This window comes from Panthera uncia, assembly GCF_023721935.1.
Source record: "Panthera uncia isolate 11264 chromosome B3 unlocalized genomic scaffold, Puncia_PCG_1.0 HiC_scaffold_1, whole genome shotgun sequence".
Classification (NCBI taxonomy): domain Eukaryota; kingdom Metazoa; phylum Chordata; class Mammalia; order Carnivora; family Felidae; genus Panthera; species Panthera uncia.
The window spans coordinates 69047055-69068947 of NW_026057582.1; the positions used below are offsets into that span (position 1 = coordinate 69047055).

At 35.1% G+C, this 21893-nt stretch overlaps 1 long non-coding RNA gene across 1 annotated transcript in view; it reads right to left on the bottom strand.

The window, feature by feature from the left end:
* Window positions 1-245: 245 nt before the first annotated feature.
* Window positions 246-21893, bottom strand: part of LOC125909617 (uncharacterized) — a 49760-nt gene continuing 28112 nt past the window's right edge. The window contains exons 5-7 of the long non-coding RNA XR_007453748.1: window positions 19940-20087; window positions 6733-6843; window positions 246-365 (exon numbers count right to left, since the gene is read on the bottom strand). This is a non-coding gene — a long non-coding RNA (uncharacterized LOC125909617). The remainder of the gene's footprint in view (window positions 366-6732; window positions 6844-19939; window positions 20088-21893) is intronic.

Genomic DNA, 21893 nt, shown 5'->3' on the forward strand with positions numbered 1-21893 from the left:
CATACTCTCAAATAAGAAAAAATGTTAAAGTTTTATCTATGATTTAAGCAAAACTGAAATACAGTATACATATATATTAGATAGAAAATTAAAAGAAATAAAAACCAAAAAGAAAGAGCTCTACTTTTGATAACTTAATCACTGACTAATGTATAATTCATATACTTTTATTGGTGAACAGGAATTCACTTTTTCTTGAAAACACTACTCATTTTCTTTGGTTTCTTTTTTTAAAATTTTGAATATTCAAATATTTTTGATGTATTGAAATAATTTTATCTGTAAATAACATGAATGTTGGCAAGGATGTGGAGAAACAGGAACGCTCTGCATTGTTGGTGGGAATGCAAACTGGTGCAGCCACTCTGGAAAACAGAATGGAGGTTCCTCAAAAAATTAAAAATACAACTACCCTACCACCCAGCAATAGCGCTATTAGGAACTTATCCAAAGGATAAAGGAGTGCTGATTCATAGGGCATGTGTACCCCAATGTTTATAGCAGCTCTTTCAACAATAGCCAAATTATGGAAAGAGCCCAAATATCCATGAAATATTTATTTAATTTTGAAAGGGAATGAGAGAGAGAGAAAGAGGCACAGAGAGGGAGATGCAGGCTCCAGGCTCTGAGCTATCAGCACAGGGCCCAACACAGGGCTTGAACCCACTAACCGTTATCGCGGTGAGAGCATGACCTGAGCCTAAATTGGCTGCTTAACCGACTGAGCCACCCAGGTGCCCGGGTTGATTACCAGTTTTTGACATGAAAATTAGATATTACAGAATTCGACATAACTATAAATGTTTGTTTTATATGAAGTATGTGATTTTTTAAATCAAATCATAATGCAGATGAAAGTATTTAAACTTTATTTTGAAATTTTATTTGTTTTGATTTGCATTTAAAATAAAATCATGATTCACATAGAAAATTCGGTTCTAAAAGCAACAGTTTTGAATGGCATGCCTTGCAATTTCATGACCCACTTGATCATGATTGATCCACAAATATGGAAGAGGATTCAGAGGTAATTATAGCCAAGTTGAATTATGACAAGTTATAACAATGGGTAAGAACATAATTTTTGAAGTCTGAAAGACCTGAGACTAGAGTTCTGCCTCTCCCATGTAATTACTATTTGACCTTGACATCTTTAAACCTTTTTATTGAGATGAAAATTAGAAATACTAATCATATCTACCCCATAGGATATTAAGTCAGATGATATTTACCAATGGATTAAAGTATGGCACATAATTAGAGCCATGTTAATTTTGAAAGACTATGGGTAAATGGACTCAAACAAATTTAAAGTTTTGTAATGAAATATTCACTTGTGTCATTTTTAAAATTTGGATAACATGCTAATTTTTGTTAAATTTTCCCTCAAAATTTCAAAACAAATTTCTTCTTTCTATGGCAAGTGATTTAGAAAGTAATAAGTACCCTTCTATTCACACCACAGTAAAAAAACAAGTAAATGGGGAGATCTGGAATATTTGTTCTCTTGTCCAATTGAATTGTAAAAATTTCATGTATGTCAGCCTATGAACTAATTAGTCAAGTAACTTGTGTGCACATTCTTGTTGTCTCTTAGCTTTATTTTCAGACAATGTGCTAATTGTATTTTCCTAGCTGCCTGCTAATCTAATATAATTGTTGCGATATAATAGAATGTCATTTAATAAGTGCATTTTCAGCATCAGATTCAAATTATGTTTGCATACATTTTTGATAACATTAAGCTGTTCCATTTATTCTTAAAGAATTTGAAAGCTTTATTTTTATACTCACTTTGTTTTGTTTCAAATAATGTTGTAACTTGGCAGAGATTGTAGAACTCTTTTCAAAATTTCACTGCATAAACACACTAAGGATTTGAGTAATTTTTATTCCCATGAAAATTATCCCCAACAAAAATAACTTTAACTTTCTTGTCATATTTTTTCTTTAAATTTCTAGTGATTTTGTAGAAGAATTTCTGGCATAATATATAATGGCTTAACATTTAATATAATATATGTTACTTCATCTTAAACCAGATGAATCTCATTGCTAGATTCTTTCCTTTTTTTAAATTTTTACCAACAATTTTAGCTTTAATAGTAATTATATTTCATTTGAAAAAAGTAATAAAAAAGTTATGAAAACTATAAAGGTTATAATAACACTATTATAAACAATCATAGAAGAATCTAAAATTTAAAGTAACTGCTAAAACCATTTCAATACCATGTGTATTAGAGTTCTCCAAAAAATGCAATCAATAGGGTGATTTATAGACACACGAGAGAGAGAGAGAGGGAGAGAGAGAGAGATAATAAGGAATTGACTCAAGTGATTATGGAGACTGACAAGTTCCAATATCTACAGGGTAAGCTGGCAAGGTTGAGACCCAGGAGAGCGGATAGTGTAGTTCCAGTGTGAAGGCAGGCAGGCTAGGGTCCCAGGAAGAGCCTACCTTCACTTTGAGTCAGGCTTTCAACTAACTGAATGAGATCTGCTCAGATTACAGAGGGTGATCTGCTTTCCTCACTCTGCCTATTTAAATATATTCACATCCATAAACAACCTCACAGAAACACCCAAAATAATGTTTGAGCAAATATCTGGGCACCCTGTGGCCCAGTCAAGTTGACACATAAAATTAATCATCACACCATATTATACACAGAGTTTACTATATCATTATTCCCCAGTCCACAACAAAATATGACCCTATGAGTTGAGCCTGCACTCATAGATAATGCCTGATCCTCACCTGGCATTAAATTCAGTGCAAAAATATACACACACGCTATAATAGTTTTCTGCTTTCCACAGTTTACAATTCTTGGCATGCAGGGGTCTGAATCTTTTTGGTACCAGTGTAGCATTAAATTATATTCAATGATTCGATGAAAAGTTGCAAATATATGCACAGAGATGACAGAACAAGCTTTTTCTGATACATGTAAAAAATGAGTTAACCTGGCAAAGCAAGTTAACTAATGGTCTCTGACGTTTTGAATTCAGCATACAACATTCTTGATATATTGTACTGCTTTATTTTATAGTTGAAGTTATTTTCTATTACATTTTTTACTAACTTTCACAGGATCTGAATCCTCTTTGTACTAATTCCTAGCAGCCACTTTTTGTTCTTACTTATGGGTCACAGATCATTACTTGTAGAAGTAGCACATTGAACATCAACTCTCTAAAATTCTATAAAATCTCTAGGAGACCATCTGGAAAGGAAGAATTTTCCACTTGATAATAAGGAACAAGCATATTCTAAATTCTGGTATAGGAATTTAAATAATCCTCCATTGATAATTTGGTATTAAAAATAAGAACCTGTCTGGAATTCTCTCCTTTTCCTTACCTATTTCCTGTTTTTCCTCCAGTAGGTGGGGTTCTGGGCATATTTGGTCAAATTGTTGTGCCAAATCAGCTGTCATACAGGAGCCCTCTCTGCCCGTTAACTTTCTGGCTTCATACCCTATATTGGCAAGCAGAGTGCTTCTGGACATGTGTGCGTTTTGCCATTTTAATGTCCTTCAAAAGCACATTGATAGAAGCACTCTTTGTGTCTCCCTTTAGAACACAAATTATATTCTTATTTGTCCACCATATTTTTGGCCTTTGATTCTTACCTATGTCCTGAGTGAAATTCAATGAGACCTCCCACCTAGAAGGTCTCATTGCATTTTACTTAGAAGCAAATCAGTTTGACATTTAAACCCAGAACAAGGGTTCTTATCCCTGGGCACCTTGTATATTTATGCAAAATTTTGTATGTATGTGCATGTATACACATTTTCCTGGGTAGAGAGCATACTGTTCACTGAGTCTTAACTGTGTTCTTCATCCCAAATAGGTAAAGCCACTGAACCAGTAGGAAGAACCGAGATTCACTAATTTCTTTTTGTATTATGGTTCTTCAGGGTTCTCCAGAAAAACAGAACCTGTCTCTCTCTCTCTCTATATATATATATGAAAGAGTGAGTTGAAAGAGGAATTTTAAGCAATTGGCACACGTAATACAGAGGCTAGCAAGTCTGAAATTCACAGGGCAGGCTATCATGATGGAAATTCTGGCAAGAGTTGATGATGCAATCTTGAGTTCAAAGGCAGTTTGGAAGAAGAATTCCTTTTCTTTGGGGAACCTCAGTCTTTTCTCTTAAGACCTTCAACTGATTGGATAAGGCCCACCCACATTTTGAGAGTGATCTGCTTTACTCAAAGTCGACTGATTTAAATGTCAATCACATCTAAAACATGCCTTCATAGCAACATCTAAAAAGGTATTTGATCAAAAATTGGGAACCATGGCCTAACCAAGTTGACACACAAAATTAACCATCAAGCCTTTTATGCCCAAGGGCATCTTTCTGAGTACTTGCTTTTAATAGTAGTATTCTGATTCCCAATAAACATTCAATAAATGTTAGCTTTGTATTTGCACATTTCAGCCTGCCTTTGGCTTCAGATCCAAGAGGGGCCACCTACCACACCTTGCTAAGAATAGAATGGACTGCAATTCTTTATCCTAACTGTTCTCCAATAGCTTGTCTGAACCCCCTTACCTCTGTGCATGCTATAAAACCTGTTTCCTAATGGGTAAAGTCAATAAGATGAACTAGTCAAGTTGAAAGATAAGTAGACAGGAGAAAAATAAACAAGTAAACAAACAAACAAAAGACAGTGCCCATAATGAAAAAACAGCAGTATAAAGAGAAAACAGAGAAACAAATTTAGAGGTAAATCTTTGCTCTTGCCCTCTAAGTTACTAATTGATTTGCTTCTTGAAATAGGACAAAGTCATGGAATCATGAAGACCCAGTTTCCTAAAAATGTATACTGACTAAATTTAAACTAGCTAATCACTGCTATTTAGCAATTGTGTCTTTAGTTGACTATTTATTCCCTATGAAAATAATTCTTAAGGTCAGGAGGGAGGTTAAGAGTAGATATTTTATTTGAAACAATTTTTCTTAAGATGAATATATACTATCTTTGGAGGACCAGCCCTCACTGGGGAAAAAACCTAGAGCAATCACTGTTACAGATAAGGGTACATCATATTTCTCAGGGATGATATGCTGACAAATATTTGAGACTACTGCTGTAGAATCATAGAAGTGTTTATAACTGGAAAAGGCCTCAAAGTCCATAATGCCCAATCTCATCATTTAATAATGAAATTATGATGTCTCAAAGGGATTCAGAGCCTTGCCATAATCACTCAGCTGTAAGAACTGTTTCAAACCTTTTCCATTTTTTCAAGCTTTTCCTGGCTGCTCTCCTTTCCCTGTCCTTATCTCCTGAAAGTTCACCTCAAAGTCTTAACACCTTTAGCCTTACAGTCTAAATTAAAACTATTATCTTCATTCTACCTTAGCTAAGCTCTCTCTTGATATTCATTTTTTATCTTCCCCTATGCCTCAGAAAAAACTTGCCCTTCCTTTTCGAAGCTAACCCCCAGTGAATGATCTTGGTCTTTCTCATCTCCATCTCAAGACCTGAGAACTTCAACATGTGATCTGAGGATACCAACACCTGAAATATATTTTTTCTTATTTAAAGTTCTATTTTCTGGTCTCCACTTTGATATTACTGAATCAGAATTTCTGAATGGAGGCCAATTTCAGAAGAAACATCATCTTTTAATTTTTTTAATGTTTATTTTTTTTTATTTTTGAGAGAGGGAGAAAGAGGCAGAGAGACAGAGAAACAGTGTGAGCAAGGGAGGGGCAGAGAGAGAGAGAAACACAAAATCCAAAGCAGGCTCCAGGCTCTGAGCTGTCAGCACAGAGCCAGATGCGGGGTTCAAACCCACAAACTGTGAGATCATGACCTGAGCTGAAGTTGGATACTCAACTGACTGAGCCATCCAGGCACCCCGAAGAATCATCATCTTTACCCAAACTGTCTAGATACTTATCCATACTAAATACTTGAGAAACATTGCTATCAATAATGTCCACCAATATTTACCTCTTTCTCTAACACATCCAGAAGTTTCCTCTTAGCTGTCTCTGATATTTGACTTCCTTTCCTCAATATGGTCTACAAATTACACTCAGGGATTATTTATAACACCCTAAAATGGCATTAAAATGACCTTTCCCCAGTCTCTATTCTTCCTGACCTCTTAATGGCATAAAAGAATACTCACATCACAAAGCACTGAACTTCTGAAATTTCAAAGTTGGCGAAAGACAAGGGAAAGAAAATGGTAACATAAGCAGGTGACTTTTGTGTTATTCCAGACAATGAGGCCCTGCTCCAAAACAGGCATCAGATGGGATACTTCAACTCACCATCATCTCAGTAGGTCTCACATAGTGTGAACTACTTGCTCACCAAGTGTAAGTCCAGTGTTAAAAATTGTCTTGTACATGCAACATGGTCCCTACATGAAATTCAACTATGTCTTATGGAGTTGAGAGGGAAGGAAGGAAGGAAGGAAGGAAGGAAGGAAGGAAGGAGGAAAGGACCTATTCCAATTTGTGGGAAAAAAAAATTACTTCTGTTGAATTTTTATAGAAAAACTATGTGTCAATATACAATATGGCACTTCTGTAAAGTAGTTTTGACTTTGTCATTTTCAACTTATGCCATGAGGAATCATAGATATCATAGATAAGATGAAAATTCACTCCTTAACTAACTATACTGTTTATTAAACCATTTCCTTCCTTAGTCTCAACAAGGTATTCTTGTCTGGGTTTTCTTTTATCTTACTGTTCATTCTTGGATCTTCCAGATTCCTTTCCCTAAAAATGAAGGCATTTTTAATCCCTTCTTTCTTCCTTCTTCCTTTACTTTCTCTAGCTTCTTCTACCACAGGCCCAACTGTAGAACAAGACCATCATTTAGTTTCTGAATTCACTCCCACCAAGGATAGAAGTCTTCTAAGAGCACCAACTGTACCAATTTAAGTAGATTTGAAATAAAGTCCTGGTTCCTAGGTAATGAAACTTAGTGATCCAGTCACAAATGTCAAAATGCTGTATTGCTACCCCAGATTTCCTTATTAATTTTCAGATCAATTACTTTATTACTTGGGAATATACTGCTAATACCTAGGTCACCTGGAAGTGATAGGAAGTCTCTGTTTCCTCCTATGTTGACCTTGTCCACAGGTTTAGTTTCTGTCTTGAATCTTATTGGGTAGGCTGATTGTTGGCCTATGCTTTCTGTGAGACATTATCAGCTTCTCTAATTTTAAGTTCTATCAAATAGTGAAGCAAAGAAACGGATGAATTGGCCAGTGAGATAGACCAAAACCTAGAGACAGAGTTCCAGTGGACCCAGGTATAGACACTATGGGAGCTGAAAGTAAAAGAAATGGAGGGATGGGGAAACTTATGGAAAGCTCTTATTTTGCAAGAGGTTAGCCTTTAAGGCACTTTTCATTTCATAACTACTATCCAATATTAGACTGAACTTTAATAGTAACTTTTACAATTTATGATATGTTCTCACTTTTATTCAGAAAAGCACACATTTCTATGTTTGAAAATGTCAAAGAATCACTATGAAATTAGTTCTAATCGGATCCTTGCCATTAGCGAAGTGTGAATTCAGCAGCATTCAGAGGAAATGGCTTTCTGAACATAAAAGTTAATCTATCATGCTAAAAGATCATTGAAAACACTATTTTATAAGCCAAATTGATGGCAGCTATATTAACCAAAATATATTTGCAAAGGAAATTTTTAAGAAGTATATCTTTATTTCTGTTAGATGAAAGTATATGCATGTCTCCACTCATACATAAGCAGTTAAAATTATAGAATATTTTATAGTTGTGAAGAACTTAATTATGAAGTCCAGCACTTTCATCTTACAGATAAAAGTACTAAGGCCTAGAAAAGGCAGACTAAATAACATTTCTAATATCTAACTACTGGCATTACTAACTCTAGAGCTCTTCTCCAATGCTATTTAATTTATGCAACAGTTATGTATTGAATACCTTCTTTGTATATCAGGACAATGATAAATGGAAGAATCCTGTTCCCCCAAAGCCCACAGTACAAAGGAAAAATCATTTAACCCAAATGTCAACTCCTTCAGCCACAGTTACCACCTTCCCCTTAATATTTAAATAAATTCACTCAAGCTCCTGTCATGTGTATGTTGGAAATCATAGCCTTCTTTCCCATCTATTAGCTTCTCTGAAGGTTCATGTTTCTCCTCCCAAACTGACAATTTCCTCCTTTTGATGAATTATCACATTTATGTTTCATCTTTTCCAAAGCACCCATAAATGCAAGACCTTAATATTCATCTTAGTTTCCTAAAAAGTTGGGTACAGTGAAAAGATATTAAATAAGAACTGTACTCTTAGGATCTGTTGGTTGTAATCAATTAAAAAAAAACTCAAATAGTACTAAACTATTTATTCATTCAATAAACAGTGCTTTATTGGTCCAGGCATTGGGAATTAGTAGTGAAAAAATAGTAAAAAAAATCCCTGTTCTTGGGGAGATGAATTTTTCTTGGGGGAAACAGATAAGCAAGCAAATAAATAAATATGTATGTACAGTGATCATACTAGAGATAAGACTAGGGGAGAGAAGGGCATAAGGTATAGTTCACCTTTTATTTATTTATTTTAGTTCATCTGTTAGGGGAGTCAAGGAAGAACTTGTTGAAAAGGTGGCATTTGAAAAGAAACTTGAAGGAATTGAGGAAGTGAGCAATGAGAACATCTGAAAGACAGGAGTTCTAGGCAGAGAAAACAGCAACAGAGCGACACTGAATTTGAAGAAAAGTAAGGAAGTCAGTGTGAGAGACCAGGAAAGTAGTGTATGAGGTCTGGAAGATAACTGAGGTCCATATCAGAGAGCTTTTTAGGCCAAATGAATGTACGTGGGCTTTTACTGATAGTGGAAATTTATGACTAAAGACTGGCTTGGTTTAACTTACATTTTAGGGAATCACTATGTTTACTGAATAGAGAATAGGATGGCAAGAGTAAAAGCAGAGAGGCATTTTGGAGGCTATGGTTATAATCCATGAGAGAGATAATGTGGGTTTAGATTAGGGTAATGATAACAGAAATAATAAAATGGTAAGATTCTGTATACATTTTGATTGAAAAGCTGACAAAATTTGCTAATGGAATACATATGGGTTGTAAGAGAAAAAAGGGAACAACTGGGAGGAAAGAAGTGCCATTTAATAGAATTAGTAAAAAAAAAAAAAGTAAAATCAATAGACAAATTAGTAACAAAATATGTTGTGTTTCTATCCACAAATAGTAAACTAACACAAATTAAATTAAGAAAACAATCCCATTTACAAATGCATCAAAAAGAATAAAATATCTAGGAGTATATTTAACCAAAGAGATGAAAAGTTGTGCTCTAATAACTATAAGACACTGATGAAAAAAATGAAGACAGTACAAATAATGGAAAGATATGCCACACTCATGGATTGGGAGAATTAATATTATTAAAATATCAATACTACCTAACATCTATTGATTCAATAAAATCCCTATCAAGATACCAATGATATTTTTCACAGAACTAGAACAAACAACCCCCAAATTTGTAGGACACCACAAAGAGCCTGAATAGTCAAGGCAATCTTGAGGAATATTAAAGCTACAGGTATCATGCTCCCAGATTTCAAACTGTACTACAGTGCAATAGTAATCAAATCAGTATAATAATGGCACAAAAACAGACACATAAATCAATGGAACAGAATGGAGAGCCCAGGAATAAATCCACACATATATGGTCAATACAATAAAGGAGGCAAGAATATACACTGGAGAAAAGATAGTCTCTTCAATAAATGCTGTTGGGAAAACTGGACAGCTATATGCAAAATAATGAAAGTGAACCACTTTCTTAAACCATAAACAAACAAAACCTCAAAATGATTTAAAAACTTAAATCTAAAACCCAAAGTCATGAAACTCCTAAAAGAAAATATAGGCAGTAAGCCCTCTGACATTGGTTTTACCGATATTTTTTGGATTTACCTCCTCAGGCAAAAACAACAAAAGCAAAAATAAGTAAAAGGGACTACATCAAACCAAAAAAACTTTTGCACAGTGAAGGAAACCATTACCAAAATGAAAAGGCAACCAAATAAATGGATGAATATATTCACAAATGGTATAGCCAAAAAGGGGTTAACAACGGAAATATATAAAGAACTCATACAATATCAAAAAACAAACAATCCAACTAAAAATATGGGCAGAGAACCTGAATAAACATTTTTGCAAAGAGGAAATGCAGGTGGCCAACAGGCACATGAAGAGATGTTCAACATCACTAACCATCAGGTTAGTGCAAATCAGGTAGATGCAAATCAAAACCACAATGAGATGTCACTTTAGATCTGTCAAATGGCTATTATCAAAAAGGCAAGAAATAACAAGTGTTGTCAAGGCTGTGAACCAAAGGCAATCCTCAGATACTGTTGATAGGGATGTAAATTGGCACAGCCACTATGGAAAACAATATGGAGGTTCCTTAAAAAAATTAAAAATAGAACTACCATTATCTGAAGAAAATGAAAACACTAATTCGAAAAGACATATGCACTCTATGTTCATTGCAACTTTATTTACAATAGCCAAGACATGGAAGCAACCTAAATGTCCACTATATAATGAAATATTATTCATTCATAAAAGAATGAAATCTTGCCATTTGTGACAACATGGAAGGACCTAGAGGCTATTATATAAAGTGAAATAAGTCAGACAGAGGAGGACAAATACCATATTTTTTCATTTGTGGAATCTAAGGAAACCAAACAAATGAATATACAAAGGAAAACAGAAACAGACTGATACAGAAAACAAACTGATGGTTGCCAGAAAGGAGGTTAGGTAGGGGGTTGGAATAATTAGGAGAAGGGTTTTAAGAGGTACAATCTTCAGGTGTGCCTGGGTGGCTCAGTCTGGTAAGCATCAGACTCTTGATTTCAGCTCATGTAATGATCTCAGGTCAAGGTTTGTGAGTTCAAGCCCAGAGTCAGGGTCTGTGCTGAGAGCATGGAACCTGCTCTTTCTGTGCCTCTCCCTCTGCCCCATGTGCACATGCTATTTCTCTTTTTCTCTCTCTTTCTCTCTCAAACTAAATAAACTTAAAAAAAAAAGGAGCTACAATCTTCCAGTTATAAAATAAATAAGACACAAGGGTGTAGTGTACAACATAGGGAATATAGTCAATAATATTGTAACAACTTTGCATGAAAACAGTTGGTAAATAGACTTACTGTGGTGACCATTTCATAATGTATATAAATGTTGAATTACTATGTTGTACACTTGAAACCAATATAATACTGTATATCAATTATCCAATTAAATAAAACAATAAATAAAATTTATAGCAAATGCTGTAGGAGAAGTTTTTGGAAGTGGGGGGAATTAAGAGTTTGGTTTTATTCAGTAAATGAGATTCACTGGGTCATCTAAGTTGAAATCTAGACAAGAGATTTGGAAGCCTTCAAGATCAGTTTATATAGGCCATTTGATCTTAGTGACTACATCAAGTCATCAAAGACTCATCTTTTTCTTTCCATTATTCCAGCTCTGTTATTCACAATTACAGTCTTCCTAAGGATGGGTCCCCATGTGATCAAAGGATAACTGCTGTCAGAAATTGAAACTATGTCACCACATGCAGTTGGACAGGCAAGACAATTCTCACAACCATTAGACACAAAGTCTTGAGGCTCTTCTGAATAGATCTTCCCTAAACCAACTCCTGTGCCTCAGAAAATGTCAGGAAACGTGTTGACTGGATTAAGCCTACGTTGTTTTCAAACTAATCACCGTTTAAATGGTATTATGGGATTACCTGATTATTTAGACCAATTTGCTGTCACTACTGGAGGAAGAAGAAAGGTTCATCCAAATGGTTGCTACATAGTCAGGGAAGAGTGGAAGAGATGTTTTAAAGACAGACAATGACCACTATAAATGCACAGAAGAGCAACCATTCTTACAAGTCCTTTGGCAATTCCCATTCTGGGGAAATCTCACTGGATGTTTTATTTTTATTTATTTACTTACTTAATCATTTGTTTGTTTGTTTGATTGATTGAGGTTCCCCAACTCAAAAAGAGTTCCATGTTGCATAACCTTTCCTTCAAAATCTTTCTCATATTTCCTCCTCATATTACTTCTCTGGCTCCCTAAACCCCTCTCCCTCATGTTACCACAAGAATATGCAAAATCCCCATCACCTGTCACTTTAGTATGCAGAGAAATTAGCTTCATGCCAGTTTTGCATATATACAAATTCATGAAGGTGGCCTGTTAAATGAAAGACCGTTCACTCTAGTTACGAACTCTTTAGCAGACGAACCTACAGAAATTTGTAGTTTGGGTCTTTTCCCTTTAAACACATGTAAGTTTTTATTCTTCCCCATCAAGCTCTGTGGGTGAAAGGTAACTATATGGATCTTTTTTAACAGACATGAATTGCCTTTAGAAAACAAAAATAGCAAGATAGGATTATGTGTGTTTATCTGAGAATTTATTGTATTTACTGTTTTAAATAGCTTACCCCTTTTTCACAATAATTATTCAGTGAGTCAAAAACTCTAAATGAAGTATGTACAGAGTGTTATAATAGCTAAACAGAATGGGCATCTAATTCTGCCCAGATGGTGATAAAAACAGGTATTAGGTATCGTTTAGACATTACTGAAACTACTATGGTTTCCAAGAGACACAATTGTATTCTAGAAAGATACCTCTAACAGTTACAGAGGAGCAGTTAGGAGGATGCTAAATAAAACTAAATGCCATGCAGGCAGGAAGCTGCAACAATAGTCTAAGAAGCACAGAATAAGGGACTGGCCCACAAGAGTGACAGGTTGGAAAGAGGCCCCAGTTCAAAGATAATTATGAAATTGAATTATTATTATGCTGTCTCTCTAATATTTCATATAAAACTCACTATAGCAATATGGGGTGATATTTTTGGAAGCCTTAGAATTTAATAAACTATTTGTTATTTTGCCACATTCTTTTGGATTTTGTTATGTTGTCAACATCTTTTTTTCTTCCTCCATTAACAACACCTGAATTTTGCTTCAAGGGCAATGCTCTTCTCCCATTAGATACAATCTGGTTACAGCAATCAAGAGAATCTGTCTTCTTCCATATTCTTCTCTTTTTTTTGGTGCAAAAAAAAAGTGATTTTATTAAAGCATGGGGACAGAACCCGTGGGCAGGAAGAGCTGCCTTCTATATTCTCCAATTGAGACCAATAAGATAGATCTTCTCTGAAATTTGCCAGAGTGGGAGTGGGAAGGAAGAAATAAGGATGATCACAAGCAGCACCTGATGAGACAGTCTATTTGTTGTTACTCCTACAATTCCAAAAGCTGCTCTGATTCTTATATTTTAGATTTTCCAGACTATATTTTAAGTAATATATCCTTATATCTCCCTATAACCTCCCAAGAAATTATTTTCTGCCTATATAAGCTAGGATGGGTTTCTATTCCTTATAACAAAAGCAACCTAAATAACACAAAAGTATGCTAAAAACAAATGAGCCAAAATGTAACAGGGATAAGAACACCAGTCTCCTGATACTTGGTCCAGTAGCTTTCACACCATGTTATGCTACCTGTAAATGCCAAACAAGAGAAAATGTTCTTCAGACATAAAAAATATAGCATCTAATGGAAATGTCTTCTTTAACATTAGAATAAATAATAAGGAAGGATATAATAACCGGTTTAGATCCCACAAGGCAATGGCAAAGAACAACTTGGATATTACACATGTTTTGACTTTATGATAGCACATCCTACCTTAGCCATTTCTGGGGATTATATAAAAATGCTCAGCAAATCTAACACAGTTCTAAGGGTTTGGAAGTAACAGACCACATGCTAACTACTCAGATCTTGTCATCAAAACAATCTGGGAATTTCTGAGCTCTCATTGTTGCTACTGCTACTGCAAAATTCCATGTTGTGGTTTGTGGGTGAATTAAAGAAACTTCAATCAAGACTTTACATTGGAGGTTTTGAAAATAATAAAAAGCCTACTTGAATAAAATTTAAAATAATATTTTTGGTTCATTGAGCACAAGAATAGAATTTAATGGAACCAGGAAGCTCCTTTCTGCTCAGTTTGCCCTCAAGTTTAGGTGATGATCAAACTCCTATGATGATACCTTGATCTTTCTGGCTTCTTGGGCATGAAGGAATTCTCTAATTTATCTGCTAAGTGGGGAATATGGCTTCCACAATAAAAATCAAACTGAAATTTATAATACAGGAACCATTAGAAGGGGGAGGAAAGATGAATTCAAAGAGAAACAAACCAACAGGCTGAACAATCCTGAAAGCTGACACATATCAGTGCTGAAAACATTGGCAGATCGCCAGAAAGTATTTCTGCAGAAGATATTTAAGTTTAGAAGAGCTAACTTTGGAATGAGAAAAGGCAGTTAAGTGGAGAAAAATCAAAACAAAATGGATAGAGGGGAAAAATAGTTAAAATAATCAGAGTTATGTTCAAGAAGAGACACTGACAGTTCCTTTGTTTTAATAAGAAAAATACCAAGAGCAAAAAGTGAGTTTCCCTACTTCTTGAAGAATCTCTAAAAATGAAAATCCATTATAAGTAACCAACAACACTGATGCTTTCTCTGATTTAATAGACTGTGGTCTAATTAACAAGACAAATTACGAATACTGGTAAATAAAGTGCAATTTCCTTGACCCTTGACAAATAGATTTGAAACTATAGGCCATGACCTCCCATTGATCTATTCTCCAAAATCCCTTTGGTAAAGGTGACCTTTTTGTTTTTCCTCATGAAGCCATTTTATTTAGATTCCAAACAAACCAGAGAAGAGGTGACCACAAATTAATCTGGTCACTTGGGAGTTGGGAACCTAAAGTTTCTGGCTCCTGCCAGCAGGAGCTGCAGACAAGGCCAGGTTCTGGGTCTTTCAGGCCACCACAGTTCACCCACCGACGTGCCCCGCCCACCTGGGCAGGCCCTGACCTAGTACCCAGCACAAGTAGGAGCCATCTATGGTGCTAGTGAGAAGGTGCTGGGTTCCATGAGAAGGGAAGTGATGCTCAGGAGGATAGTCCCGACGTTCTGGGTGGGGTTCCACCGCTCTGAAGGGGGATCCCTGCTCCAGGGGCCAAGGACCGGGGGTGGAGGACCAAGGATGGAGACGCAACATCTTGCAGATGCTGGAGTGTCACATGTTGGTCGGCAGGTAGTAAAAGCAGTCGATAGTGAACTTGAGGCATGTCCTGAATTGCCCCCCCTTGCAGTAGATATTGGGGGACCCAAAGATGGCCACCTCTCAACTGTACACTTTCATCCTGAAGGTCACCTGGAAACCCTCAATGTCCTGCGGCCCCTTGAACTTGAGCAGCTGTGCCTTCTGTGAGCCGGCCACTAGCAGTCTTAGCAAAAAATTGTCTACCCAATGCAAGATGGCAGGACAGCAGTTCAGTATTTCTAGATTTTTTTCTTTAATTATATTATTTGGAAATTTTTATTAATTGAATTACAGAATAAATAATTTTTTAAGGAGATTTTGAATTGTGAAAAGAACTTAACAAAAGATAGTATTTATATACAATCAAGTAACAATAGTATAAAAAGCAGATGAAGGAAACTTCCTTGATGACCAAGTGGAAAACATTTTGATTTCCTATACATTGTTTCCCTTCTATAAAAGATAATTTTGTTTGCATGTTGCTTAACTGGATGGCAATCAGTGTGACAGAGGTGTAGTGGCATGTTATAAATATGTCTTCACAGTCTTTTGGCTTTCATTCCTTAAAAACATTTTATGAGCTGTGTAAAGTTACTTTAATAATTAAACTGTGTAAAAATATAATACTACATATGTAGTTTATAGGTGCATTCAGAGTATAAGTAAATATTTTGATCAAAATTGGAGAATAAAAGTAACTTCTACACAAGAAAACTTTAACAAATTATCATTTGAAAACCCGAATTTGCGTGTGTTTCTTTCTTTATAATTAAACAACTTATGGTCTAATTCCAAAGCTTCAACAGCACATGTTTTGAATTATTGTTCTTTTATTTTATTTTTTTTAATTTTTTTTAACGTTTTATTTATTTTTGAGACAGAGAGAGACAGAGCATGAATGGGGGAGGGTCAGAGAGAGGGAGACACAGAATCTGAAACAGGCTCCGGGCTCTGAGCTGTCAGCACAGGGGCCCGATGCGGGGCTCGAACTCACGGACCGCGAGATCGTGACCTGAGCCGAAGTCGGCGCTCAACCGACTGAGCCACCCAGGCGCCCCAGAATTATTGTTCTTTTAAAGCATTCTTCTATTCCCAAATAATCTTTAACATTGCTCTATCATATGTATGAATCTGAATGCAATATTTAATAACTACTGTCATCTATGTAAGCATATGTCTATCAGAAAAATATGGGGTAACTAGAATTTACCATCCCTACCAGTTATATTTCTACAAGATATCGATGACCTATGCATCAAATCTATTCACAAATAAGCAATGTTTATTTATTTTGAGAGAGAGAGAGAGTGCACGAGTAGGGGAGGGGCAGAGAGAGAAAATTGGAAAGAGAGAATCCCAAGCTCTTTGCTGACAGTGCAGAACCCAACACGGGACTCGATCCCACGAACCGTGAGATCATGACCTGAGCTGATATCAAGGGTTGGATGTTCAACCAACTGAGCTACCCAGGCACCCCAACAATTTTTATCTATATCATTGTTTGAAGAATGGCATCTACTTATGAAAATATTGTTTTAACATTTAAACCTATTTCTAACCTGCGTGGAAAGGGTGTGGTGAAATGGAGCAAAGTTCCTAGACTTAATTGAGATTTTCCTGTTATAAACTATTGAGAAGACTACATTATTTTAATGACTCAAAACTTAATAAAGATATGTAACACATAAAATATTTAAATAAATATCACTATCTTAATACCACAGATAACTTCATCTGTAAGCAATTAAGGCTTAGCTGAACCATGAATTTTTTGGTGAGGAGATTTATTCATGTGTTAGGAATTTCTCCTGGTCCATAATCATTCCAAACTTTGGATTTATGAAGGGAAAACCTTTCATTAACTATAGGTACTTACCAGAGAAAAGCTTTTATTGTTTTTTTTCCCCTCAATTTGTCTAATGAGCCCATAGTAACTCCACCAAATGACAGTTTTCCCAAGGTCATGGGAACATGACAACATCATGAACATGGCAACATGTAGAATATGTGTTTTACAAATGCTGTTTTTTCCTTCATTCAGAGAAGTATCTGAAAGCATGCTTCTATATACTTTCAATTCCATCCCAAAAGCTCTTTCAATTTTCAATTATTTAATGGTCAGTTTATTTTAGAGGGTTTCCTTTTCTAAAGTCTACAGTTGTGTCTATGGCCATACCATCTTGAACGTGCCCAATTTCCTCTGATCTAAAGTCTACAGTTGTACAACCAGATTGTCTTGAAGGTCCCTAACTAAATTGCCTATGGGTACCAACTTTTCCCTTTCAGTATATTAAAATTACTCAAATTAGAAAGCATAGTTTGTTATACAGATATAAAGAAAAATACTCCAATAATTTGGGGTCTCATTCGCTGAGCAATTCTGTTTAGGGAAGGCACCTACTTTTCAATTACTCCATGACACTGTGCAAGTCACTTAACATCTCTTGTTCTCATCTTTCTTCTTTATACAGAAGTTGAACAAGATGGGTCCTTTGGTTTATTTTAAGCTATTACATCTTATTCTATTCTCAATAGCACAATTCTTGAATGCATGAAGGTATTTCTTTCCTAACTATCATTGACTATCAACCTACTATGTGTTAGACTCTACACTAGACACTTTTTTCAAGGTGGAGCTTATTTTTGAGAACACTCTTAGATTTATAGGGGAAAAAACTGAGATGATAATACAGAGTTTATTTACACTCTGCATGCAGTTTCCTCATTTTTATTTTTTTAATTTTTTTAATGTTTATTTATTTTTGAGACAGAGAGAGACAGAGCATGAATGAGGGAGGGTCAGAGAGGGAGGGAGACACAGAATCTGAAGCAGGCTCCAGTCTCTGAGCTGTCAGCACAGAGCCCGACGCGGGGCTCGAACTCACAGACTGTGAGATCATGACCTGAGCCGAAGTCGGCCGCTTAACCAACTGAGCCACCCAGGCGCCCCAATTTCCTCATTTTTAACATCTGACATGAGTATGGTACTTTTGTTAGAACTGATGAACCAATGTTGAACCATTATAGTTAACTAAAGTTCACACCTTATTCCAGTTTCCTTAGTTATTACCTTATATTCTTTTTCTGTTCCAAGATCCCATCCAGGATACTGCATGATGTTTAGGTGTTATATCTTTTTAGACTGTTCTTGAGTGTGACAATTTTTTTTAGATTTTTCCCTGTTTTGTATGGCCCTAGCAGTTTTGAAGAATACAAGTCAGGTATTTTGTTGAATGCTCCTCTAGTAGAATTTGTCTGTTTTTTGTTTTTTGTTTTTTCCTTCACAGCTAGACTGGGGTTACAGGTTTTAGCAAGGAAAATAATAGTTAAACTGCCATTTTATCACATCATGTCAAGGGCACATACCATCACCTTGATTTATAACCTAATATAGATATTGATGTTGACCTTGATCACCTGGCTAAGGTAGTATTTCTCAGGTTTTCTCACTGCTCATCCTCCCCCTCCTTTCCATATGGTCTTCTTAGGAAAAAAGTCACTGCACATCTCCTACACTTAAGAAGTGGGGGTTTATACACCTCCCTTCTATGAAGGCAAATATCTACATAAATTATTTGTAATTCTGCTGCAAAGGAGATTTGTCTTTTCTTCCCTATACATTTATTCAATCATTTATATCATCATGGATTCATGGGAATTTATCTTATACTTTGGATTATAATCTAATCCTTTATTTTATTGCTCATATTTTTCCAGCTTTGGCTATTTGCAATTCTTTCAGTTGGCTCTGTTATCCCTTCAACATACCACATCAATGTAGGTTTTTGTTTTGTTAGTTTTGTTTTGAGCACTCCTTAGTTCAGGCTGCTACAATACAGTACCATACCATTAGCTAGGTGGCTTATAAACAACAGAAATTTATTACTCACAATTCTGGAAGTCTAAGATAAGGGTACCACCATGATTGGGTTCTGGTGAGGAACCTCTTCTGGGTTTAGTCTCCTGACTTACTGTATCCTCACATGACAGAGAGAGAGAGAGAGAGAGAGAGAGAGAGAGGGCAAGCTACTACTTTTCTTCTTCTTACAAGTGCACTAATTCCATTTATGAAGAGTTCACCCTCCTGTCTTAATAACCTCCCAAAGGCCCTGTCTCTAAATACAATCACATTGAGGATTAGATTTCAATATATGAATTTTGGAGGGACACAGATATTCAGGCCATAACACTTCCTTACTTTCTAGCACTACATAATGCTCCAGATTCATCTTATATATTTCCAGATCCAGTCTTAGAATCAACCATTGATCCAAGAAGCCCTGTTTCTTCTTATGTAGACAGTAGTAGAATCCAAAATCTGGGTACTCAATACCCTTGTTGCTACTAGGGTGTCATTGTTTCTGGATCTCTCAAATGACAGATTGAGAAAATGTAATTGCATATATAATCTATGTATTTATAATATAGAAATATTTCTCTATGTAACTATCTATATCTATATTAAGCTAAATATGAGTTCCTACTGGTGTTTCCAGCTCTGATCTTTTACAGCATGGATTATTCTAGTTCTTCCCTTTTCTTATCTCTAACCTCCACCTACGAGGGAGAAACCAGGCTTCCACCATCTTCTATTCATTTATTTAATTCTTCAATTTAAATATGTATATTGTGCTTTATCAGCATTGTTAGCTAATACTCCATAGGAAACAGCTTTATCAACTAAAGTGTTTTACCTTAAGTATTATAGGCTCCACTCATTTCCAGCTCTTTACATAGCACCTTTCCTCTCTATGTCCTTCTTTGAAGTTTTATTCGTACACTTATAGTACAGTTGGATTCTTTCATCACAGTCTGTATTCCATCCTGGGATTCTCCAACTTTCTAGATGAATTTTTAAATATTTGCATACATTAAGGTCACTCTTTGTGTGATAAAATTCTATAGGCTTTTGACAGATGCATACTATTACGTATTCACCATTATCACATAGAATAATTTCAGTCCCTCAATAAAAAACTATTTTTCACTTATTAGAACTTTCTCCCTCTCCTCTAGTAACCACTATATTTTTTTATTGTTTGTATATTTTTAACCTTTATATACCATTTTAAGAATAATAATATAATCGGAATTCTAATGTATGTAACCCTTCAGACTATCTTCTGTGAAAGAAGATAGCAATATACATTTAAGGATACTTCATGTCTTTACCTAGGTTGATAGCTCATTTTCTTTACCACCAAGTAATATTCAGTTGTATGGATGCACCACAATTTATCATTCACCTACTGAAGGATATCTTTGTTGCTTGCAGTTTTTGATAATTATGAATAAAGCTACTAAAAACATTCACTTGAAGGTTTTTTGTAGACATGTTTTCAAATCAGTTGGGTAAATACCTAGGAACTGAACTTTTATGTGCAGCATGACTATGTTTAGCTTTGTTTAAAAAAGCCAAAAAACAAAAAAACTGCCAAAATGTCTTCCAAAGTGGCTGTACCATTTTGCATTCCCACCAGCAATGAACGAGAGTTTCTGTTGCTCCATCTTCATAGTGTTTGGTGTTGTCAGTATTCTGGATTTTGGCCGTTCTAATAAATGTGTACTGGTACCTTACTGTTCTTTTAATTTGTATTACTCTGATAACATATGAATGGAGCATCTTTTCATATGCTTCTTTGCCACTGTATATATCCTTTGGTGAAGGATGCAAATCTTTTGCTCATTTTTCAAATGGGTTATTTTTTCTCTTTTGTTTGAGCTTGAAAAATTTGTATATTTTCTGTATTTGTATATTTTGGGCACCAATCTCATACCTGATATGCAAGGTAAGGAAGACTGAATGGTACAGCTCACACGGATAAGACTCACAAAGATCAAAGATAGATGTGAGTAAGGGTAGTGCTAGTAAATACAATTTCAAAAGAGAGAACAACCATCTTAGAGATTTCTTTGCATGTAGGCATATATGATCTTTTTCATTTTAAGTTATAAGAGAATGAAGCTAATGGGGAAAAAAGGTTGAAATTTAATTTTGAAAAACTTCCTACTCACTAATTCTACTATTTTGCTATTTTTTTCCAAATTGAAACTTATTTAGGGGTTGTCATTTAGGCACCGAAATTTATGTGGCATATGTAAACTTAGAAACTGAAATAATGTAAACATCATCTAAATCTGTAAACTTTATTTCAAAATCAATTTACATAATATGTAAACAAACAGGCTTTCAATCAAAATTTAATCAACTTATTATTAAATATTAATATAAAACTGACATTCCCTCTAATTTATGTAACTACTGATCAAGAAAACCCTTAATGTACTTTGTGGTTTCAAACCTCATTTGTTTTCTTCAAGTACTAGGAAAACATTCCATAGACAAAAATTATAAAAGTCAGTTTATGGAACATAATTTTAATATTAAGCTTATCTCAACTTGAGAAAGTGTATTTTCAACCAATTAAGTCTAAAGTTTTATAGATTCTTTTAAAAATTCATGTTAACTTTTTTAAAGATCTCATGTTCATTTAAAGACATTGACCTGTTATTTGGCAAAAACAACAAAAACCCAGCCTTTAAAATATTTAAACATTTCTACTACTATTTTCTAAGTATGAATAGTTTTGTCTTAGATATAACCACCACTTGAGGTAAGAAAACCAGAAAATGTATTGTCCAAAGTAC